This window comes from Cinclus cinclus, chromosome 1, assembly GCF_963662255.1.
Source record: "Cinclus cinclus chromosome 1, bCinCin1.1, whole genome shotgun sequence".
NCBI classification, from domain to species: Eukaryota; Metazoa; Chordata; class Aves; order Passeriformes; family Cinclidae; genus Cinclus; species Cinclus cinclus.
Window position 1 is genome coordinate 41,836,275 of NC_085046.1, and position 25,274 is coordinate 41,861,548.

Sequence of the window (25,274 nt, forward strand, 5' to 3'; positions counted from 1 at the left end):
GGGAACAGGGGCGGGAGCTGGCACCGGGAGCAGGGCGTGCGCTGAACGCGGGGAAGGAGCAGGGGCAGGGTGCGCGCTGAACGCGGGGAAGGAGCAGGGGCAGGGTGCGCGCTGAACGCGGGCACAGCACACGCACCCTGAGGGCCCGCGAACTGCAGCCTCCGCAAGGCCCTTCGCCCACACCGGGCATGCGCCGCCGCCGCCTGCGAGGCCCGCCCGCCCCGTTCCCGCCCGCCGCCGGGCGGGGCCACCGCGAGCGAGGAGGCGGCGGGGCCGGGCCGGGCCGGGCCGAGCCCAGGGGCGGTCGCTGCCGCGGGCGGCAGGTGAGGCGGCGCGGGGCGGCGGCCGGCCCGGGTACCCGCAGGGGGCGGTTCGTGGGGGGTGGCTGCCGCCTCTTTCCCGAAGGGAGAGCGGGTGATGGGGAAGCGGGGGAGAGAGGGGCCGTGTCCCTCGTGGTCGGCAGCGACCCCACGGCCGGGAGGCGGACAAGCCGGGGAACGCTCCCGGAACGGGGCTGGCGCCGCGGCTGCCTCTGCACAGGCGGGCAGCGAGAGCGGTCCGGCCCGAGAGCCCGCGGTGAGGGTGAGCGGTGCCTGCTCCTGCCGGCAGCTGTTCCATTACAACTCTGATAACCTCCCCAGAGGTCAAAGGCGCTGCAGGTTTAAAGCCTGCCGGGGCAGGTAAAGATGTAATTATAGTCTCCTGACAGGCTTCCTTGATGGCTGGGTGCCTTGGGACACCACCCTCCTAGCCCCCCGACGCCTGTCTTCGGCTTTAAAAGCTTGGCAATGAATTTGCGAGTTTGGCCCAAATGGGTATGGATGCCGGGTTTATCGCACCCTGCACCTTTTTAGTTACTGTGTGCTGACTAAGCATGGTGGAAAAGTTTCTCTATCCTGTGTCAGCTCTGGATGCGTTGCACGTGTATGTTCCGAGGCTGGGCTCACCGGAGTCTGCTGGGTCCCCTTGCTTCCTTCCAGCCCCCTTCAGTTAATCCACTGTTTAAATAGGCTGTGAAGATAAAGGCTACATGTTTGGAAAAATAAATAAATTGGGGAGGCATGCTCTTGTCTGGGGGTGAGAATAAGGGCTGTATCTGAACAACTGCTCAAGCCAAGGGAACGTATCAGCGTTTTCACACCAGTGCCATAGTTGGGTAACTACTGACAAATGGTGACTTCTGCACAGTGACTGCTGATTTTGGTAATAAAACAGAAACGACTCCTTTTAAGAGCAATCTCAAAACGCTTGAACTGATTGATTTAGCTTGTTAGCTCAAGCCTTGACTTAGCTGGGAAGCAGAAGAGCTCTTATTCTCTGCAACGACGTTCTCCCTGAAACAAATCTGACTTATGCTAAACACATAAGCTGTAAGACAGGGTGTTTATTTTGCAATGTCATTTTCTAAACTGTGGTAGATACCAAATGCGTGAACTAGATCCAGGAAAGCTGCCTTGCAGTCTGCTTTTCTGCCAGAGTGCATTTTGAAGGGTTTATGATTGCAAGGTGGCAGTTTTACTTGGAGTCTCACTTTTGTGTTTTAATTAGCTGTCATCAAAGCTGAAGTTCAGTTTCCAACACTTGTGAAATGTGCCATGAACATGCACTCTAGGTGCCTGGGTAATGTTTTGGGACTAATTACTTAGAGCCCACTCTCTATTAAGCAATGTGCAAAATGGATTGACGATATGGAAATCTCTTTCCTGTTAAATTTCCAATCTCCTGAGTTGCATCTCATTGTGAATTTACTGAGGTTTGCTTCAATCATTTGAAGGAAATTTAATATTCTTGTTCCCCTTTCTCTTAAAAATTGTTGCTTGAAAGTGCTCTATTAGTGCTGTGGGTTTAAATGGTTCCCTATGACATCAGCCCACATTCAGTTACTGCTCCCCAGAGTTTTTTTATGTATCTGGCCTGTGCTCTAACATAGCAAGGTCTTTAGGAGGTATTTAAAAACATAGAGGCTTAGACATCTTCCACCAGTAAAACTATCAAATGATCAGAGCTATAGATGACTTTTCTATTTAATGAGCTTTCTATTTAAAATGGCTTTTCCAGTCAGGGTATATCTAGGCTGTGAAAGAGTGGATTTTTCTAGGAAGTAGTGGGAGGCAGGAAGAATCATGAAAAAGAAGGTGGTGCAAAGGAGAGCATTAAACCACAGAGCATTAAAGCCAGAACCAGATCAGAGATCCTCAGCTATGCAGATAAAATTTCTTCAAGACGACAGTCTTGTCGCACTGTGGGACAGTATTTTCTTAGGTTGTGTTCCAGGGTGGTTGCAGAAGTCAGTGTTGTAGTTCACACTGAGAAGCACAGTGGGTCAGTAGGTAAACAAAGGTCAGGGAAGAGTGGGCTAGGAAGGGTCAGTGGGGGTTTGGGGAAGATGAGTGATGCTCCACTGTTCTGCTGGCTGCCTTCCTGAGGAAACCAGTGGCTGTCCCTAAGGGACTTTGCACTGTTGATACAGAGCACTGGCTGAAGGTAAGCATTGGCTGGTGATTCTGCTGTGCTGGATGAAGGCGTAACATGGGACCCTCTTCCTTCTCGTTTTAGGTCTTTCCCCCCCATTCCTTCACCTTCTGTGGCAGTGTGCGTCCCTTTCTTCTCCAGCAGCACACCACCTGCTCCAATACCACTTTGCCACCTTTCCTGCACAGCTGTCTCTCCCTGTCCTGGAAGCCAACTGGTAGGTGTGAGGGGCTGGAAGAAAGCAGGTTTCTTTCTTTGCCTTCCAAGTTTGCCGATTGTGCCTGGTGGCACGGGCAGGGGAGAGAGGGCCACTCACACGTGGTGGTGCCAGCCAGCGCCCAGCTCTGCCCGTGTTTGGTGCAAGCTGTGAGCGGGGCATTGAGCTCAGCACGGGGGAGGCTCAGCCACGAGTGTTCAAAGCCAATTAATGGACGCAGTCTGTGTATGACAAGCTTCAGTTTCATTAGCTGCCTCCCAGGAATATTGAGCTGTGCGGCTCACCTTTGCAGAGATCAGAGTCTCCTCTGTGATGTTATTAGGTGTTTTTAAAAATAGCTTCATCAATCCACTTTAAAAGAGCTGGTCTGTTCTGATAACAGTGCCTGCTGGTGCTTTTCCAGATAAGGAACTTGTCACTTTTCCTGCTGTCATACATGCAGCGTCTGCCCTATTTAGAATACAGTATAAAAAAAGACTACACAATAATCACCAGTCTTGAGTAAAGATTTATGTGTTTAGTTTAGGAGCAACTGAACACTCCTTATTTGACAGCTTTGGACAGCATTGGCTTATGAGGATGTTAGGATCAACATAAATAGAGAGTGGAAGATAATAATTCACATACCGGTTTCTTGAGGAAATCTTCATGATAATGTCTTTTATATAACAGAATGACAACAGGCCGAAGATACATTTTTTTTTCCTTTCTGTCCCAATTAGAAATTCCTTAGCTTTAAAAATAATCTGAAATACTATGTTGTTAATGTATGTGTATCATCTATACAACGGTAGGAAGCAACCAGATGAAATGGTGTAAAACCAATTTTAGTCTCTTCTGGGGGTCTGAAAAATAGTTCCCAGCAGTATCATGAAGAAACTGCAATTGTAGGACATACCTAGTAATTAATTCTATAATGGTGCATGTAGGAGCAGTGTTCTAATTTACACATTTCTTCGATGTTTTGTGAGCAGATGGCATTTTTAAAAAGGTCTGTTAATTCTGTGGGAATTTGGTAATGCCTAATTGCTGGGTAGTCAGAAAAGCTCTAGTCAAAGTGAGGGTCCTGACTTCTCTGCTCTCAAAAGGGAGACAGCCCTTTGCAGCCTCATTTTTAACCTATTGTCCTTTTAGAAATCCTTCCTTAAGAATATCCACCAGTGCCCTCAGCATAAATTTGGAACTTGCTGATTGGTCTTCATTAATTGGACTGTTATTACAGGTATAAAGTACTGGGGTGATCATGGCTTATTGTGGGACACGTTTGTTGGGGGTTTTTTTCGTTAGCTCTTTTCTCTTTCCCTCTTTCCTTTTTTCTCACTTGTTTCGTAGTTCCTTTTATTTTTCCTTTCTTTGTTTCTGTCTTTTTCACTGCACCTTTGACTTGGTTCATGTACTTCAGGCACTTGTCTAAAGGATTTGCAGCACAAGACCTAAGTATCTGTTTGCACTGTGACATCCAAGAATCACATTTTGAAATTACAACTTTTCCTTTGAACAAGAAGAAAAAAAAGGTTCCTGGTTGCTGTGGTGATGAGCGCTATATAAATGCCTATAAATAAATAAGTAAACAGCTGAATCATGGACTTTGATTTGCACAACTTTTTTCTTTTCTAATGAGATACAATTAAATATCAGAATGGGGGAAAGTGACTTTCTATCAGTTTTGTTAAATATGTGTTATGCCTTCTCTTTGACAGTATTTCAGCTGAGAATGGTTAAATAGTAAGATGTGTATTTTTCTCTCTGTAGGAAGTTGATGGTTTAGAAAAGAATAGTCTAGTATTTATAGAAAAAACTTTTAGATGCCAAAAGGCACTCCAGTAAAAAGGTGGTGTCCATTTTCAGTTTAATCAGAACATACATTTTGAGCTAAATGCCTATTTTTCTTATCTCTAAGAGACTGTTATAGCTGTTGCAACATTTAAGTTCCAGTCAAAAGTGTCTATAAATGTAATTATGTTCTTCTGCAGTATTTGAAAACCCCCTGGTGCACAACAGCAAAACTTGAAAATGTCACTGACTTTTTCTTTTATGTCAAAATGACAAAGGCACAGTAAAAAATCATATATTCCTTGTTGAAGTTCGAGGAGGAGGAGGGAATTGGTTTTTTCCTAACCCTTTTGTTCTCAGGTCCGTGATGTAAAAGTAGCTTTCTCTTTGTGCTAAAGGTGGTAATTGTAAAATGGATTGGATGGAGACAATAAACAGTGCACTGGAGTAATCCCACACACAGGTGTTTCTCACTCAGGAAACGGGTGTGCTTCAATTAACAGCAAAGGAGAGTCTATAATGGAAGGAGCTGTCCTTAGGGGAAGGAAAAAGGGTATATGTGATATACAGAACTACTCTCTGGTTAAAGGATCAGTCTGGTTTCTTGGTGGAAACTGATTTTGCCACACTGGCTTGAAGAGAGGTTTCCTTAGCCCTGAGCTGTGGAGTGCAGCTTGTGCACTGACAGGGAGTAGTTCTGCTTTCTGCCACAGTCACAGCTTTGTATTTGAAGCAACTGTCAGATTTCCAAAGGATTTGGAGCACTGTCCTATTAAACAATGTCCTATTAAACAATGATAAAATAACACCACATCCTTCACTGTCTTCCTTCCCTCTGTGCATTCAGATTCATGTCTGTTTGCTTTACCAATTAAAAATATATTTGACTAAATACCGTTTACTTCCAAGTGTGGGTAATTGGGAGGACAAGGACACATGGTAGATTTTTGCAGTTACACACAACTACTTCTCACATGCAAAACATGTATCTGCACACAGCTGTAGAAGGCAGGGGCAGAACAGGAGCAAAGAATGGTGTCCCTGAGGGTCTCAGTGGAGCAGTGACACCCTGCTCTGGTTTGATTTACTTTTCATAGGCCTGTCACTTTCGTTACAGCAGAGCTGCTGCTGTGGCCAGACTGGTAGTGCTCACCTGAAGGACCACAGAGCTGCTTCTAAACCTGGAGTTTTCTGCCATGGGACTGTGCTCATCTCTCAGAGGGTGGCACAGTGTCCCCACTCTGACCCTGTCCCCAGCACAGCACTGTTTCTTGTGGGCCTGAGGCTGGAGCAGATTGTGCCTGCTGGAATGTGATTTGCACTTCACATTTATCAAAGGCAGTTTTACCTGGGTTGAGGACAGGCCTGGGCAGTCAGTGTTTGACCTGCATGACTGACAATGGACAAGGCAATCTAAGGTCTCTCCTAAAAGAGTTGCTGCAGATGCTGATGAGGTTTGTAAGCAGCCTAAACCCAAACAGAATCTGCTGCCTGCCAGAGCAACAGGGACATGGAAAGGGTGGCAAACAGGGAGTCTTGAACGTGCTTCAAGTTTGCAACTACTCCCAGGGCTAACCACATAATTTGGTGTTCCTGGAGACCAGGCTGATGCTGGAGGAAGACCAGGCTCCAGAGTCATTGACAGAATTTTCTCAATTGGAAAGCAGCATTGTTAGTAGTACATACTGCCTTTAATGGAAAGGCATCTTTATTTGGAAGTCTTCAGGGAGGAGGATGAAATATAGATATTAGTGAACAGGACAAGCTGGAGCTATTGTGTATCTCCTTTTCTGGCATGGTAAGGACAAAGGGTGAAAGAGTGCATATACCAGATTTTTTTTTTTTTTTTCATTTCTCAGAAGCTCTGCTTATGTGTGGTTAGGATTTTTTTTTCTATCAGAATTTTTTTAATAGATAGATATGATCCAGGACCATCTGGTGGAATTTGCTGTTGTCACATCTAGGTTTTCTGATGTATTGCCTGTCAAGTTATGTTGTATGTTCAGATGAATTTCTCATATGATCTGCTGACAGCTACTGACAGCCCTGAGATGGGAAGTTGGAAGCCTGGGGGGGAGAACAGAGGGGCAGAGCTAGCTTTAAAAATGTAACTTTGATTGCTTTTGATTGGTGGGCTTTTATTTCTGATATTTATGGGTGACTTTTTTAGTGAAGAAAGGTGAATGATTGAACTGTAAACCAAGTGCAAATAAGTGCACCTGTAAAAGTACTGTAATTTTACTTGGAAGGTCTTGGAAGTCCACCTGTAGTTTTGTTGTTGATTTTTTTTCTTTGACACTGGGTTCCTTAGTCTTTCTCTATCTTTAGTTCTCCGTCTGTAGACAGTCTCATAGCTACTTAAATTGCAGCCTTTTCTTCATCCTTTACTCCTCTGTTCTTATCCAGTTATTCTTTAGAAAGATCTCAAAATATTTTTGTATTTATTAGGATACCATTAGTATCCTAATAATCATAGTATCTCATTATGCTAATACTAAATCCTAATACCATAAAAATTCTGTAGTAAAATGAACTTAGATTTTTGACAAATTCTTATTAATCTTTTCAGACAGATCACATGTATAAAAGCAATAAGCAACTCTGAAATAACTACAGTAATTCTTTTCTTGCTGGTATAATACTCAAAATAATTAATTAAAGTAGATGGTTTTTGATGTAGAGGTCCACAGTGCAACTGCATTTCCTCATACACTGATGAAGATAATGCTCTACTTTGTAAACCAGAATCCAAACAAGCCATAAGCACTTTAGTTTTGTTCTTCATTTTTTTCTGCCATAATTTGAAGCTCGAAGTAACAATTACAGGCTGGTGGCAAGATAAATTCCACAACTTGTTGTCATTCATCATTTTTCAATTGGTAGCTCATAAAAAAGTGGGGTTTTTTTAACTTTAAAGGTTTTTTCGTTTATATAGAGCTGGTAGAAAGCACAGTACAGGTATTTCTGAATGGGTTAGGAGGAAGCCTGTTTGTAGACAGGGGTGGGATTGCACTGCAAAGGCACCTCCAGGCGTGGCTCTGAACACAGACTTGCCCCCTTTTCTCTCAAAGCTGTCCTGGTTATACCAGGCCTCCTGCTCATTACATCCTGCCGAAGTGTTGATGAAGTTGGAAGTCACCCTTGAAAAGAAAAAGCTTTCTGCTATGGGACTTTGGATCTTAAGATGACAGTCCCCAAGCTCAGGGGACTCTTGCTGAGGAAGAAGCTGCAAAGCATTTACTTGCCTCTAGTTAGTCCTGTGAGTCCTTGATGCTGCTTCCTGGTCTGGGCACTGCCAGTGCCCTTCTGTGGCAGCTGAGAGAGACATCATATTAAGCTGACCAGGCCAGTAGAACCTGAATATAGGGACCACTGTTGTGTACTCCAGTCTTGTTCCATACTTTTAAAGTATCAGGTAAGGAGACTTGGAAATAAATGGTCCCACTCCTGGGCTGTCATAGGTGAGGGATTGGGTACGTAAGGGTCAGTGTAAAGACGCAGCAGCTCTCCATGGTGGTGATGGTCTGTGTTGGATGGATCATTGTTGTCATACTGCTCAAGCATCAGCTCAGCTATTTTCAGAAGAAGTGGACTTTGAAGGAAACCCCATAGATGGAATATGGTCAAATCCTCTGCCTGTAACGTTTGATAGCACTGCAGGGTGGCAAAGCTGGTCTTCAGTCCTTAAATGCATTGAATTAACGCTAGGCAAGCTTGCTGAGAAAAGGGTAATAAAGTGGGTCCAAACTGGGGCATGTGCACTCAAGTGAATGCGGTGGGCTTAATGCTCCAGGAAGCATCCCTGTAGGCACGTGGCTCGGGAGCAGCCTGGTCATGGAGCACACTGTGCTGTTTGTTAAATGTATTGCAGACCACAGGTGCAGCCAAAATCCCTTAGCTAGGCATAAAAGAGAAAGTCAGTTAGGAAGGAGAGCAATCCCATCAGGAGAAACTTGTGAGAGGAGCTGGATGCAGTCTGGCATAATGCTGGTTGTGGAGGATGTGTCCCAGTCAGCACCCTCTCAGGCCCTGCCTGAGCCCACTTTAGCAAAAATTTCAGCTTCTGATAATGGAGACTGATGAGGATCTCAACACATGGATTGTGTTGTTTCAGGTAGAGGCGGCATCTGAACAGGTCTGCAGCGTGACTGACCTTGTGCAATCTTCATCTTTACTTCATGTGATGAAGAGGTGGGAGGGTGGAGATTACTTGAAGCACCTGGCTAGAGGCAGAATGTCATTTATCAGAGTTCCTTTGTCTGAAGGAGTACACAGCCCATTTATAATTCAGAAACATTTAAAAATAGGGAGCTGCTGTCTTCTAAAATCAGTGAGCACCCAAGTCATATCTGGCTGTGTCTGCAATGAACCAAGAAAGTGTATATAAACACTACTGATAAAACTAAGCCCTTTATAAACTCAGAAAAATGTGTATTTTCCACATTTAGGCTGAAACACCTGGAGCTGCACATGGATTTATCCTTGTCAGTTCTTCTAAAATCACATTTAATAGAGATGTTCTTTTCAGATGTGATCTGTAAACAGATTTTTTTTGTTTGCTTCTTTTGCAGTAAATGTTGCTTCCCCCACTCATTTTTTTCCTTCTTCTTCAAGTCTTTTCTTCCTTCTTCTGATTTAAACCTGATGATGTTTTGCTATAGTTAAATTATCAGAGAGGGAGAGTGATATCAATGCCCTCCACCTTGTTGTAAAAAAAAAAAAAATCTATATTTTTGTTTTCTGCAGTGTATTGAGAGCAAGATAAATGAGCAAGGTGTTGCCATCCTTTATCACAGTCAGAATGATAAATGACATGTCCTAGAAAGTTTAAAGATGTGTAAGAATGCAACTCCTTGTCCCCACAAAGATGTGTGTTTGAAAGTGCTGATCCAGCCAGGTATTAGGCACATCCTTAAATCTAAGCAGAAGCATTAATTCCGTTGAGTATATGTACCTGGCACCATTCTGTGTGGGGTAAGCAAAGCACATTCTTTGAAAGGATATTTGACTTGTTTTAGTGGCTTGAAGTGGGATAAGAAAATTAGCCTTTTCCTGTCCCCTTGAAGAGCAGTCTGAGGGTAGTGCAGGTTTAGCTATTCTGTGTTACTGTCTTTGACTCAACAGTGTGAACTGATGTAGGTGAAAATCCTAATTGTTTGATACCTTACAGTGTATCCCTCCACTTCTCACTTTTCACACTCTGCCCATGTCTGCTAACCATGAGCAGAGAGCCTTGTTCGTAGCAGGTGATACAGCACTGCAGCACCTCAGCCTAGAAGGTGGAAGCACTAGAAAAAACTGAGGATGTTACACGGGATCGTGTGACTTTTCCTCCCTAGCAAACAGGGAAATATGTAGAAATTTTCAATAATTCACAACTCAGCCAGGAGGGCCAACCCTGTCCTGGGGGCATCAGGGACAGCATCACCAGCTGGGCAAGGAAGGGGATTGTCCCCCTCTGCTCTGCACTGGGGCAGCCTCACCTCAAGTGATGGGGGCAGTTTTGGGAGCCACAATGTGAAGAAGACATTTAACTACTAGAGAGTGTCCAGAGGAGGGCAACAAGGATAATGAAGGGTCTGGAAGGGAAGCCTGGTGAGGAGTGGCTGAGGTCACTTGGTTTGTTCAGTCTGGAGGAGACTGAGGGGAGACCTCATTGTGGTCTTCAGCATCCTCAGGAGAGGAAAAGCAGGGGCAGGTACAGATCTCTCTCAGGACGAGTGACAGGACCTGAGGGAATGGCCTGAAGCTGAGTCAGAGAACATTTCATTTGGTTATCAGGAAAAAGTTTTCACCCAAATGGTGGCTGAACATTGGAAGAGGTTCCACAGGGAAGTGGTCACAGCACCAAGCCTAACAGAGTTCAAGAAGCATTTGGACAGTGCTCTGGGGCATATGGTGATTCTTGAGATGTTCTACGTGGGACCAGGAGTTAGACTCTATCCTGATGGGTCCCTTCCAACTCAGCCTATTCTATGATTCTATGAAATTTTCTCTATATGGTTATTTTTCTGGTTGTCTTTTAGTTGAAGTACTCTTTTTGGCTCTATTTTCTTTCCTCCCTTGTAGTTCGTTTTCATGCCATGTTTCTTGCTTCTTTGTATTTGATGTCATTTGTGCTTTCTGAGGATGCAGTGTATTCTGCTCTGGTTGCTGTCCACATAGTCCTGGTAGTGTGAAGTCATCTATTTCTTTCCTCATGATTTGAGCTAGTTTTCTAACTGGGAGGTGATGTATCATTTCTGATGGAAATGTTTTTATTTGTTATTTTTGGTCTGAATTAGATGTCATCCCCCTTACATCCTTAAGACTCTAAAAGAGAGATGGAGGCTGAGTTTTCCTGATACAGTGATTTTACAGCATCGGTTTCACTGAATTACCACCAGCTGATCCAACAGCATTGTGGCTGGCACTGCAATTCTCACATTCTTCTCTTGTGTTTTAAGTGATTTTGTTTACTACATACAGTGCAATGAGGTCTCAAGCTCGTGACTGGAAATTTCTTGGTGTTTTATTGATAAATACAGATGAAAAAGATGATCTCCCTGCTTGGTTTTGTGTTTTTTTGTTTTTTTTTCCTAGAGCAGTCTTTGAAGGTTGCACATTCTTCTGTTGTACATCCTTAGTCAAAGTGTGTCTTCTTTTTGTTCTCTGTTCCCCTCCTATGTGTTTCTTCTTTTCCTTCCCTTTATTTTAGTCTTAGGTCTTTTATTCTTTTGGGTTGTTTTCTTTAGGTTTGAGAAGAGACACACTTGAGTTTAAGTATAGTTGGCTATTTAGAGCTAGAAATTTTCTTTACAACTGCCATGTAAACAAAGAGCTCAGTAATTTGCCTCTTCATCTCTTCAAGATTTTTTCAGTGTTAACTGAAAAGTTTCACAAACTTTTCCCATCCTGCCTGTTTCATTGCCTTTTGACCATCTTGTGCTCCAAAGCTTGCTTCGTCCTACCTGTGAGAGGTTGTGCTGCACAATTCTCACATCCAAACCAACTGATGTTTCCCTTTTCCTTTGTAAAATGTTTTCAGCTTTTCCTTTCAAAACATATATGAAAGTGCTCTCCTCTCATCTTGCCTTTGACTCTGCCTTATAAAACTTCAAGAGATCTAGGTACTCACTGGCAGCTGGACTTCTCTGCTCATTTGCATCCAGGAGCCCCTTCTTCAGCTGCTAGATGTTCTGAATCCACATGTGCATAAAAAGGGGCCAAGGGACACTTTGATATTCAGTAAAGATTTCTTGGTTCTTGTGTGGAGATTGCATATATGGACTTTGGGATTAGAGGTGAGAGGAATAAGAGTTTATTTGATAACAGAAGATGTTTCTCATATTTATGAAAAAAAAAATGTTTTTTGTACCACACAACTTACTTGCCAGAGTTCAGCTGAGAAATGTTATTCTCACTGAAAACAGATCATGTATTTTCAGTTGCAAAGATTTTTTTGTATATAGTGTTAATTGCCTTTCCATCTTTTTACTGTTTTACCTTAACAATTTGATTACACATGTATTTTTGCTCTCAGGAGACAGTGGGTGTGATACAATCTCTCTTTTAAACTGTTATCATGTAATTAGCAGGGAAGGATGTCTCTAAAGTCTGATCTGCTGGCTTCTTTGCTGCTCAAGATGCAAAGAGCTGCTGAATTATGGGATTCGAGTCCTTGTGTAAATTTGGCATAGACTGTTTCAGAGAACCATCTCTTTCTCCAGCTTAGAGCTGTGTATTAGAACTGTGCTTTAATGACATCAAGAAATTATGATGGGTTTCCTGGTTATGTTGTATGTACCCTTTGTATAAAGTGGGCTTTCTTATTCATCTAGTTATGTTCTCTGATAGTAAACCATATAGGTTTTTAAAGATTACTTTTCAGTATTAGCCATAAGACTTCACAAAAATTAATCTTCGCTCTCCCTTCTCAGACCTTCTAATCCAGACTATTTGGGATGTTCCTGCTACATTCTTCTCACAGCCATGCTCTGAGTTTTTAATGTCTTCTGTTGCTAAAATTTCACCCATTTTGTTTTAGGGCTCAATTTTGCATACTCTTCACTAAATAGCACTTATTCTTGGCAGTTCAGTTCTCTTCAATGGTGTACTAATGTGAATGTTTTGTTCTAAGAGTGGTACTCAAGTGAGAGTTTAGACCTTAGTTTCTTTAAACTCAGAGAGAGACTTGTGCAGTTTTAAGCTGTATGTGACTTTTGAATTACAGGTGACCAATGAAATACCTAAGCACAGTCTATGTAACATACCTTGGAAATGCCTTGAAGGAATTTGAAATCAACTGCCTCTGTCCCTTCTGTCCAGGAAAAGAAAACCCTTCCCCTTTTGAGTTTGTGTGTAGGGACTGCACTCCCCCTACAGAAGAGGAATGTACTGTGTATTGTCAATGATTCCCTAGATGTGATGGGGTTTTGCATGTGCTTCTGGCAAGCACACATTCAGGTGTAGTTAGGGATTGACCACAGTCCATCACACAGGATACTCACTGGTCAAGCCTTTGATGCATTGGAAATGGGTGAGTTGCTAATTGCTTCATGTCTTACTTTGCTTTTGTTTTCCCCTTTCTCAGCTCTCCACATGCAATGTAAATTGAGTGGGATGGTGTTGGATTGTAAACTGAAATACCTTTGCACCAGAAAATTAGTTTCCCTTAGCAGATGAGGCTTTCATCTGTAGCTATGTGGACAAAACGCTCTCCTCAGAAAGGTGTGTGACAGCACTTTCATGACCTCTTTTTTAGCACTGACTCAACTGTATCATAAACTCGCTTTCGTGAGCCAAGCCAGACTCAGGCTGTGCCTGCTGTTGTCATTTATTTCAATTTTAATTTCAATATATTCCCACTTACCTTTCACAACAGAGAGGAGGAGTGGCAGGAGGGAAGAGGAGGGGTGGTGAAAAACAAAAAGATGCATAAAGATTACTTTGCTGTGTAATTTTCCCTTTTAGAAGGAGGGAGAGACACACCTGGAAAAATAGGTTATCAGACCTCTAAGCACACAGATGAAATAATGTCCTTTCGAGCAGACACTGTGGTGTTGCACTGAGGCAATCACTTACTCAGCACTAAAACTATATGACCAGATTCATTTTGAGGAGGCATGATGTGGTTTTCTCTGTGTGTCTGCATTTTTACTGCCTTTAGCTAAGTTAGGGCCCTTGGTGCTTATCACTTTTTAATGATTTGTTCTTACCTCTGCTCCTTCTGGCTGTTTGTTCTTTACAACTTAGGTTGTTACTCATGTTCATGTAGAGACCTGAGAGTTAATAGAAAATGAAGATTGGAGTTGCTCTCACCTTCCCTTCTCCTGTAAGGTTGCCTGGGACAGTTCCATACACGTTTATATATTGCTTTGCAGAGTCTTGGCTTCTAACTCTGTTATGGTTGTGTCAAATATAAAGCCAAAGCTGGGAAGCTAGCAGCTCATTGAAATTAACTTCTTTGGATTTATAAAATCACTGAATAATCATCTTTTAATGTAGGTATAAACATGGATGAAATATGTAGTCTCTGTCTTAATTGTAATCTTCTATATGAATTTTTCAATAGTCATACATATGTATTATATACAAATATATATATATTTAGCACAGAGGTTGCAAGGCAAGGTATTATACACAAAGTTCTTTAGTCCTTGCTTAATTTATGTGCATGTATTGTTCCCATTGAAACACAGGACTCTTGTATGCATGCTTATTTTTAAGCCTTAAGTATATTAAATCAAATTAGAATGAGGTTTTTTATTTCACTGTATTTTGGGCTTTAGTTTGGTTCATCACCTTGATGGTAACGAAATGGTGGTTATTTTGTGTAACTGTAAGTCACTTAGCAAGATGGTGGTTTTCTAGTCAGTCCTCAGTCCCTGACTTTTGTGCTTTCTCATTTCACATAGTTGGCTGCAGTAACACATGTGCAGATTTTGATCTTCGTAGATGCAAAGAGAAGCACTTTTTGTGCTGTAGCTTTAATCCCTTTGCCTGGAAAGAAGGGTTGGCTACCTCAGCAGATTGTTCCTGTCAGCCTCCAGGTCAGATTATAAGCACATCATTCTGCCACAGAAGGGGTGAAGCAGGATGAGCCAAGGCAGGAAGGTTGTCAATGTCCTCTATCTCTGACCTCTCCAGGCTGGTGATAGGATTCAATGCCCGTGGCCAATACATAGGTATATTTAGTCTTGCCTTCAAGGTCACAAGACCTTCCTTTTTGAGGCTGCTGGGTGTGACAGCACTTATGTTGTTACTACGGCTCATCTTGAGAATGCTTCTCTAGTGAGGGGGTTCAGCCCTGCTCCAACCCTCCCCATGCTAGGTGGCTTCTCTGGAGAATGGCTGCATTAATGCCAGCAGAAGCCTAGAGATGAAAATGCACATCCTGCTGCCTGGAGAGCCCTTGATGTCTTGAAATACTCTGTAAAGTAGTTGAAAGACCACTACTCTTGGCTTTGCAAATATCAGCACATATGGATCCAGAACTGCACAAAATAAATGAGGGCAGATGTTTTTAACTGGAGCTGTCTCAAACAGCAGTTGGTTTATCGGGCTTATGTTGCTCTTCTCTCAGTGACAGTCAGGTTACACTTCAGTTACTTGAAGAGATTCTTATTGCCAAAGACTTGACTCAGCATTTGATGCAACAGAGGCAGCAGATCTTGCTGGTAGGAAGGAAGGGAACAGAAATAAGCTGCTGTGGAAGGGTTGGGTAAGGAATCTCCCATTGAAGGACCAGAGGTGAATAGCAACTGTGTCAGTAGTTTTGCAGGTGTTCCTCTTTCAAGAGATACTGCCTGCTTTTCCTTTGAAACTTTCACCTTCTTGCGTGTATTGAATATTATATCGTCTATTTATGAGGGTGTTAAAACCTCCACACAAGTGGGTCACAAGGAGAGCTTGTCTAGAAATGATACATTGATTTATTGGTGGGGAAAAACTGGGGCAAAAATTAACCACCTTTTTTTTAATTAATAACCAGATAAATACAACAGCAAGTCGAATACAAAAAAATTCCATCAGGTCAGGCTTGGACTTCTTCCTCCTGCTGCTATGCCCTTGATAAATATGCCTAGATTCAGTAGTCTTTTCATGAGTTTTCAAGCTGTTGAAGGCGTGAAGAAGCTCTTCTTAGGTATTGAACTGTAAATGTTTGCATATGACACATGGATGAGTTGAACTGGGCTTTTACAATTAATTCAGTGTATTCATCACACTTTCCCTATTGTGTGCAGCGGTTCATGTTGAAGCTGAGAGCAATTATTCATTTGCTTTCTTCTCCCTCCTGTCAGTAGCAGCAGTAGCCATCAGAGCAACAGTAAATGCCTGGCCTGCAGCCATGTATTACTACTTCTCTTCTGGGCCTTCTGATACTGTAATCAGATGAGGGACCAGGTAAGCATTGTTCTTTTCCATGGGGAAAATCAGACTGGGATTTTTAAGTACTAATCAAAACCCAGTTGTTAGGATATTTTTTAATTGGCCAACTGATATTTTTAAGTCCTGTGGCTTATGCTGTCAGGAAACTTTTTTTTCCCCCCTCCTATATAAGTTATTTTATGATTTGTGAGACCTAATGCTCTGTTCTGAAAGCTCTCCACCCAGAACATGGATGTTCTGTGCTCCCTTAGAGTCAGTTTTAAAGGTTACACTACAGGGAGGGTATCCTGTGATACTGTGCTCTTGTCTGTTGTTAATATTACACTGCTGTCCTAGAAATAGGGTTGGATTATATGCTGGCAGCATCCTTTGAAATGTGATGATGTGTTGTACAGGTGTGGCTGAAGAGGGTTTTCGAGGCAAAACAATCAGTTTGCAATTACGGGACTCAAAATGGCAGTAAACCTTTTCATTTCCCCTGATTTGATTTAGATTCTCCTTTAGCTTGGCTCTGAACTATTTTCTTGTCATGCTGCTGTTCTAGCTACTTCCAGGTGTTTGTCAGAGACTGGCTAATTGAAGTACATGCTCTAGCTTGGATCGAAACTGCTGTTTTGATCAAGACTGTAGATGCTGTTATTGCTCCCTTGTGGAGTTCTTTCCATCAAGTACTAGGACTTTGGTTTGTAGGTTTGGATTCTTGAGGTTTTTAAGAAAGCACAAAGTCTCTGAACATAGAAAAAGTGGAAGGTTAGAACAAAGGCAGCTCCAGGCAACGGTCCTCTCAGAGAATATTCTGAGTTGGAAGGCACCCATAAAGGCCATCCAAGTCTTGGACCTTGATCCTTGAAGCCCTCCTGTAGTCCTGCTTATGAACTGAGATGTTCTCATGAGTTGTGGAACAACTGCAGCCCACTTGCAAACCAGTTGCATAATCCAGTGAGGGCAGTCAAATTGTTGGACATCTTAAGACCTATCCTTTGGATACTTCCACACAGTTGTTACCTGTTAACCCCTATAGGTCTAAGTGGCCTGTCAGTTCCTGAAGACCAAGTTTTGTATTTCTGTTATGTCTCTTTTCCATACCCTGGCACCCCTACGATGTTCACATTCATGGGTGTTTTTCCTTTCAATAGCTGTATTTTGCTGGATATAAACATCTTAATTTCCTAAGACATCTACTTGACTTGCTGGTTATGACTACCCTGTTTGTCTCAACAGACAGGAAAGGAAGCTCTCTTCCTCCAGCATTCCCAGGACAAGTCATGCTGACAGGGCCTCCAACTTGAGGCTAAATTATGGGTTAGGGGTGGGGGGTTTCCCAGGCTTGCAGGAAGCCTCTGGACCTTCTGCACAGCAAGTGCAGTGGGAATGGAAGGGGTGTGGGGAGCAGAGCATGTCAGGCTTGTGGCTATTTCTGCAGCAGCTCTTTGAGAGGAATGGGGACAGAGCTGATAACTTACTTCTCTGTGTCCTTTACCATGTTTACTCTGTCAGTTGTGGTCTTGGAGGCCCCAGCTTCTGTCTTGAGCCCTGAAGCCCATGAATACAACCTTGGAATACACAAGAGGTTTTGATTGTTGGTAGATTTTTGACAGGAAGCTGCTCCCACATTGATGGATGCTGGTGTGGTACATCACACCCAGATCCTATTGACAGGTTTAGTCTTTTTGTCTGTAAAATGGGAGATGTGTTTCTTCAGGTGAGGTCATGGCTTAATATAGAAGCGTCATCTGAAAGAAGGCAGATGATCTTCCTGCTGCCTGGGCAAAAACAGTTAACAAATGGCAACTGTGGGAAGCAGCAGGGTGAGGCTGTACCCAAGGATCTCACAGGCAGTGTTTTACCCTTGGTTTCTCATGTCAGTCTTGCTGAACATCTTTGACTTACCAAACTGCTCTTATGAGCATGAATTAGCTCAGATTCCCTTACAGACGCATTGGCACTAATTACATTTGCAGGTGTGCAGTTGGCAAAGCTGTAGGAGAGGGAATTGATTTATCTGTTACCTTGCTGACCTGTCATTACCAATGGCAAAATGGGAACTTGAAAGAGCACAAGTGACACATAACTTGAATCAGAACAGCTACCAAAGCCATATCCTGCCTTGGGAGCTGGCAGGTGACTCTGCCACACCTTTCTTGCCCACACACACTGCATACAGCTGCAGGAGCAGGCCCGTGTCCCCCTGCAATGCTGCTAGGGTGGTTCCTAATACGGATGGAGGGGTTTATTAGAGTGAGTAGTTTAGCTATGACAAATTCAGATAGCAGACAAGTATATGTTTTATAAGTATAAAATATGCACATATCTGCAGAGGAGAATAAATACCTATGAATGTGTCAGGTTGATGTCAAGACATGTAACCTAAGTGTGTGTGTAAAATATATTTGATCATAATTAAACCTTTTTAAACCTAATATTTATGTAAAACTTGCATCCTACATCTCTTAAGCCTAAGACCATGTCATTCTTGAAGCACTTTGGCAAAGTGGAGTTTGACCCCTGAGATATTCTTCAGAAAAATACCTTATACTCCATCAAAGCATATTCTTGTTCAGGAATTTTCAGTATTTGGCTGAAGTCGTGATTCTTTTGGCATGAGTTTTTATTTTAGCTTCTACAGAATCAAAATATCATCTCCTATGTATGTCTTGGTATCCAGAAACCAAGTGCTTCCTTTGTGTCCTTTTTGTATTTATCAGTACAAAGATTTTTTTTGTTAGTTCAGGTGTAATTTTTTTTTGTGTGCTCTCAAACTGAACGCACTTTTGGTTCAAAAGCACTGCAAGAAGAATAATTTCTTATAGAGAGTCATTCTGGGACTATAAATAATAAATGCTGGGACTCACAGTGATGCAGGCACCTCTGCAACATATACATACACTGGAAAGATTCAGTAAATAATGATTTACCTGGTCTTCATCAGCCCTAAACCAAGAGGGATCTATCCAGGCTTCCTTACTAGCTTCATGAGTTTTGTTTGTGCTGTACTGCTTTGTAAGTGTTCTAAAATGTGGTGCTGTTTTTGAAGGCTGCAGCTTTATGAGGGATATTAAGTATTCATGAAATTCTAAGTCCTGAGACAAGACCTCTTATTCAAACCTCACCTGCTTATAGGTCACAGGTGCTGACTGTGAAGAGCTTGGGACTGCCACACTTAGTGCTTTATGTTGGAATAGTAATGGACAGTTAGTATTTCACAGTTGCTGGAATTATTTGATTATGGTTGCTCCCCCATCCCTTAATGATGTTGTTTTGTACTTTGTGGTGTGGCAGCCCTCTTCAGGACTGGTGTTAAACTCTTTAACTCTATGCATTGTGATAAATTGTACCTAAGAAATCTATCAATATGACTCACTCCAGGGGTAGAGAAGAAGCTTATTCATAAATAGAAGACCAGTCTGTATATGTTGTCCTTTCTTCTCCAGTAAAATAAAAGCTCATCTAAAAGAAAGAGCATGGTGTGTCTGGGTTATCTGGGATCCCACTGATAAAGTCACTAACCAATATCTGTGGGGTCAGTGGAAAGGCACCCATCAGCACCAGTGGGAGGTAGGTCACACTGTGGAGCTCTCTGAAGTGCAGAAAACACAAAGTCAAGATGTGGTTTTTTTCAAGTGAACTCAGCTTCAAATATAACTCCACTCCTGGAGTTTCAAAATTCAGGGGAAAAATATCAGACTTGTTCTGCACAAGGCAACATCTTTCTATTCGGAGGGGCAACGGGACAATGAGATGGTCTTAAAAAGGGAAGGGTGACTTTGGATTTCCTTCGTCCCAAGAAGGAACAATAGGACAGGCTGAGGGCACTGGGTGGGCTCACTTCTCTTTGCTCTTTTTTATTATTTATTTCCCCCAGACAGATGTGCCTGACCAGTGTGTCTCTGAGATTCTCTCAGGACAGGCATAGGTTCATGCTGTAGTTCAAAGTCTACTTTGAGCATGTGGGAGGGAGTGTTAGAGAACTTCTTTTTCATCCTTACTTTACCTGTTAGGTCTCAAAGGGAAAATCTTCACAGACAGATATTCAACAAGATGTGTCCTGCAAACATACAGTCAAGACGTTTGCAGAGCCTTGTGTGTTTGCTTGTGATCTCCCTGCAGGAGTGTCCCTGCAGGGCTGGGATTGCAGTCCTGTGTTTAGTAGTGTGACTTCGTGCCATGAACCTTTTGGAGAGCTATGATGTGCAGGTAGATCCCATTGTGGGATAAGAACTGGAAGTGTTCCCAGTCAGTTCTGTCTGGTTTGCTTCATCTTCGTGAAGCTGCTCAGAACCCACAGATTCAGGCTTTGCTGTGGAGGTTGGTGTAAGGCATTCACTCAACGTCCGTGAGCTTGTGTGCAGTAGGAGATTATTTTATAAGCTCCTGGATATTTTCTGTGCCTTTGTGTTTAGGAATTACTTGTTTCCACCATTAAAAAAATAAAAAAATAAATAAATAAAAACCCTTTAGTACGAAAATACTGTTCCCTGGATCTCTGAAAGAGGGCAATCACAGCCTTGTCTAATTCTAAGCTATTTGCTGACCATCACAGCTGGGAAATTGCTTTCCTGGTGCCGAGAGAATTACTAGAAAGCATGATGAAAGGCTTTCACGTCTTCAAGCAAGGGGCATTTTTTCCTTTCTTACCTATTGTTTTCTTCTTTTGTGTGAAGTGTTTGGAGTAGCAGTGGCGTTAATGATGTTCAAATGCAGGATTTCTAAAATGCGTGTGTCCCCCTCCCCAAAGCAGTTTGCCGCCTGTCTCCCAAGACACGCTCAGCTCCGTGGAACAGCACGGTGGTGTTTGTTTCAGTGTGGCCGCCCGTCGGGGATTTGCAGGAATACTGCAGCAAATCATCCTGCATGCAAGGCTGACCTCTGGGAGGCTAACAAATTGAGGTGAGCCAGCTGGAGCGATAGGACACTGCCGGCAGACGGAGCATGCTCAGACCTGGGGGAGAAAGGTAGCTCAGGCTGCAGATGGTGCATGGGTTACGGTGCCGAGAGCTCTTAGATGGGATTTTCGCTTTTTCTTTGTGATGGTAAGGAAAGAAGAGGGCTGGACAGTGCTCGTTCTCCTGCAAAGCATAGCTTTAAGGTGTCTTCTTTTTTCTTTCTCCTGTGAAAGAGAGGCACCGGATAGCATTTCCTGTTATTTAGCAACACCAGGTATGCGTGCATGTGCTGAAACACTGGTCTACCAGTGATAGTACTTCCTAGACTAAAAGGTTGCAGATGCTGGGAATTACTGCATTTCTTTGCTGGATGTCATTGTAACTGTGCTGTGTTTGCTGTGCTGATCACATACGGCTCTGAATTCAGTTTTGTTGGCAGTCCTGCTTGCAGTGTACTGAGGAGAGGGGGGAGGTTGGCATGTTTTCCATGATATCTCCTCGCTCTCTCCTTCCATGCAAGTTCACACTGAATCCCTCCTCTGTGTGTGTGCACATGTGGGAAGGGAGTCAGTAGTCCATTTGTAATTCCACGTCTTTGTAGTCCCTCTTTGTTTGACTAGTGGTTTGCTTTATCGTTTTTAAACAGAAGTCTCACGAGGAAAACATCGCTGGTATGGACTAAATTCTGTAGGTTTGCAGAAATGTACTTCTTGCCGGACACGTGCTGCTATGGGATTACTTTTTTTTTTAACCTTCCCCTAAAACATGCTAATGTGGAGCTTGTGGTAACCAAGGAGGGATTTTCACTGTTCTTACTGGCTGCGCTGTGCTCTGAACAATTTTGGCTCCTTCTTAGGATTTGCAGCACATGGGGAGCGGTCCTGATGGAAAGCGGGGAGAGCTCAGGCTGTAAATGCCGCTAAGCACCAGTCTCAGTACCCGGGTAACACAGGTACTCTGCCCGCTGGAGAACCCGGAAAGAAAAGGTAGATAAAATTCAGAGAATAAATAATAAATGGCAGCTAAAGCCCAGAGGCTCAGCTGGAGTGGCTGAAGATCATCTTGTTCAGTACTTTGGGATTTCACGTCATATTCTTTTAAATTCAGCTTTGCAGCATTAGTAAATTTTCCCTTCAGCCACCCCAGCTCCCTCTTCACTTTAGGCAGACCACTGAAGTAAGATAAACCTGCTGCTCTCCTGACACTTTTTTTCTGACAAAGGTATCTTATTCTCAGACTAAAAGCAAGAGACCAGGATAAACGAGATGTTTTTTTACTCGTATAACAGGGCTGTTAATGTAACCAGATAGGTTTCAATGGGCTACTCGGGTGAACAAAGATCAGCCGGAATCAACTCTGCCTGTTAAACTTTCCCCTTTGTCTAGTCATGGTTATTTTGAGTAACTTGTGTTTCCCTCTTTAGGCTTGAGACTCTCAGAAGGTGAACAAGACTTGAGGGCTGAGAGAAATATCCTTTTTTTTTTTAATTCACCTTTTTAGCTCATTTTTCTTACATCTCTTGCCTCAAGCTTGTTTATCAGAAATGCATCTTTTTAGGGGAATTTTCTGGAGATCTGGGATTTTGTTTGGGGAAAGGATTTAATACTCCATTATGGATGGAGAACTTGGAAATGCAGATCTTAAAATCCCAAGAAGTATTCTTTTTAGATTTATACTTTCAGTTCAGCTTTGTGGCTTGCTTCTATGCATTGACTGTTTCGTGTTAGAATTTTTTTTAACCTGTTATTTTGTAGATCAAGACAGGAGTGTCAACAAATATATTAAATCAATGTCTGCTCGTCATCACGACAGTCAGGTTGGGTCTCTTCCTGTCCCAGCTTTCACAGACTCTGAAATTAAATGGAAGAAGACTTAGGTTTTCTATCTCTAAGTACAGTTAGGAGGTGTCCTGTAGCCACCAGTCTTCTCCTGTTCATATGGAAGGTACTTTTGCAGTAGGGACCATTGCACAGAGCCTCAGTCTCCTCGGTTGCAGTCTTGTATAGAAAGATTTACAGTTTTGTTTTCTATTCCTCACTTAAGCTGAACCATAAAAAACTGAAGATGGACCTAATTTTGATCACAACTCTCTTTAGATAAAGTTTTTATAAGACAGGGGTTTTTAAAATATATTATTATATTTCAGTTTTTTTTCTGAAGAAAGCTCTATTTTAATTTTTTTTTTCTTGAGACTACGTAGTGAAGATATTCTTATTTTTCATGTCCCCTCTTTGTATCAGGCTTCAATAATGATATTTTTATCTTTAACTGCTGGGCTTACTCCCTCTACAAGAATCTGCTCTTTTCCTGTTTAAAAAGTCAGCACTTTTACAGTTGGCTGCTTTTTACAAAGAAAATGTTCCAGTATATCAATCATTCAGTGTACCATCGTTGCTCTGATATGCTATGTACTGTGAAAGATATATGTATCTCATTAAATAAATAGAGTGAATAAGATGATAACAGCTTTTTGGGCTGTGGGGATTGACTTGCTTGTAGTTCTGTGGGAATCTGTGACAGAGATGAGAATAAAAGCAAATTCTTGGCTGCTGAATCCCAACTCCCCCTCCTTCCAATTGGGAAAGTTGCCTTCTAGCAACTTCTGCTTTAAGGATGAATGAAGTAGGTATTTAAAACTGTATGTTATATACACTGAATCCTTAGTTAAGCCTCTTGCATCTGGATGGGAGAAAGGACAGAAGACATTTTGCAGGGGGAGTGCAAAATGCCATGGTGTTTGCATGCAGTTTTTTTCCTGTACTGGTCCTGGGAAGCCAGTCTAGCAAGAGATGGATCCAGGTGTGGGGAGTGCTGATGGGGAAAGTGTCCCTGAGGAGGGAACGTCTGTTCCTACCCCTCTCTCCTACTGTGTTACTGTAACAAGAAGCCCATTTCCTGCCCATGCAGCTCTGCCCTAACTCCTTGGCTGTCCTTTGGCAAGGGCAGCCCCAGTCCACTTCCAGTTGTGTTGTGTTTCTGGGAACTGTGGAGATGGTTCTGTCTGGACACCCTGCCACCACTGGCAGGCTGTGTACAGGAGCTGACCAGCTGGGCCAAAGCCAAGTTGGCCACCCTGAGGAGGCATTTCCCTCTGCACAGAGTGGTGATGTTCTCTGGAAATGTCTCCTTCATGCTTTTTGGTTTTCCATTTTATGAGGCCTTTTAGCCTGCTGTGGATATGGAAAGCTGAACATTGGTCTGGAAAATGTTTGGGCAGTTGGTAACAAAAGTCCATTGAAGTCTAAATAGACAAAACCAGCACTTCTGTTTTTCTTAATACCTGCAGGAATAGGTGACCCCTCTTTAGGCATGCTGGTCACCCTGTTCACCCTTGTTCTCCCTAATCAAGCTCTTGTTTTTTTACCCTTTGGAGGTCTTACTAGTGTATATTTGTCTTTGTAGTTGAGATTTTTTTTTTATTTGAGTTTTGTAGCCTTTCTCCCTGTTTCTTACCTAGATTGCAATTTTTAAAGTGGAGAGGAGATTTGGAACACTGTCCATCATATTAATAGCTTTAGTGATTCATCCTACTGTAGCTTCACAATTAAAAAAAAGAACAACAGAACTCATCTCCTAAATGAATCCAAACAGTTCTTTATGCCAACTGCCTATTAGTGGAAATTCCTCTCTCATCCCACCCACTCTGATCTCCTAGGCATGTTAACAGGAGATGGAGAACAGTGTCTGCATCTATGCTTCCTGTGAAATTACCGCTTCCTGAGGATGTTTAATGTATCAGATAACCTGTAGCTAACAGGCAGAAGGTGCTGCTGTGTCCAAACTTGCTTGAGAGTGTTATTGATCTGCAAGACACTGGAGGGCTCTGCCAGAAGTACCTGCTGAACACACCAAATGAATATTCCTGAAGACTTTACCTGCTCACCAGCAGCCAGTGCTAGTTAAAGGAGAAGTAGCTGGGCTGCAAGATTGAAACTGTGATGCTTTTGCTAAGTGAATGGGGGTGGAGGAAGAAAATGGGGTAAGCTCTTCATGCCTGTGAGCTCTTGGAAAAAGAGTAAAGATGAGCTCAAAAATAGAGTGCCTCCCACAGGCTCTCCGCTGCTGGAGCAGCATCCATTGTGGCTGAGCTGCAAGCCTCAAGATATGCTCTTAATTCCCCTGCACAGTCTTGAGCTGCCCCCACACCAGTGTTTTTGTTGAACTCCCCATGCCTGGCTCCAAGTCTGCTGCCCCCTGCCCTGTCAGAATCACTGCCAGGGGAATCTGCCCCTTCTACCTTCCTCTCTCACTCCTGCTGCTCCCCTGCAGCCCTCTCCTCTCAGGAGTCCTTAAGGGCACATCCTATCCCCTCCCATGGGACATCATGGCCCTCTGCCAGCTGGCAGCGAGAAGCTCTGTGCAGCTTTTGCATGCACTTCCCTTCTGGCTTGGCTCTGATCTATCAGTTGTGTCTCCTGGTGCTGAAGGATGGTGCTTTAGCATTTCAAAGCAGAGAGTGAAAAAATGTCAATCGAATAGATTTCCTTGGTAACTGGGGCATATTACTCACATGGAGCAGAGCCCTGGTTATTCCAGTGTCACTGGGAAGCAAGAGGGTG

General features: G+C 43.0%; 1 protein-coding gene across 3 annotated transcripts in view; it reads left to right on the forward strand.

Annotated features, from left to right (window-relative positions):
• Positions 1 to 288: 288 nt before the first annotated feature.
• The window catches only part of POMGNT2 (protein O-linked mannose N-acetylglucosaminyltransferase 2 (beta 1,4-)), a 31,873-nt gene continuing 6,887 nt past the window's right edge, over positions 289 to 25,274 (forward strand). Inside the window, exons 1-2 of one of the 3 annotated variants that reach the window (XM_062496620.1) lie at positions 289 to 323; positions 2,557 to 2,689. The gene's annotated coding sequence lies outside the window, so the exon portion shown is untranslated. Of the gene's footprint in view, positions 324 to 650; positions 681 to 2,556; positions 2,690 to 3,884; positions 3,912 to 25,274 lie in introns of those variants that run through there. The other 2 variants (XM_062496628.1, XM_062496637.1) reach the window with 2 other exon arrangements.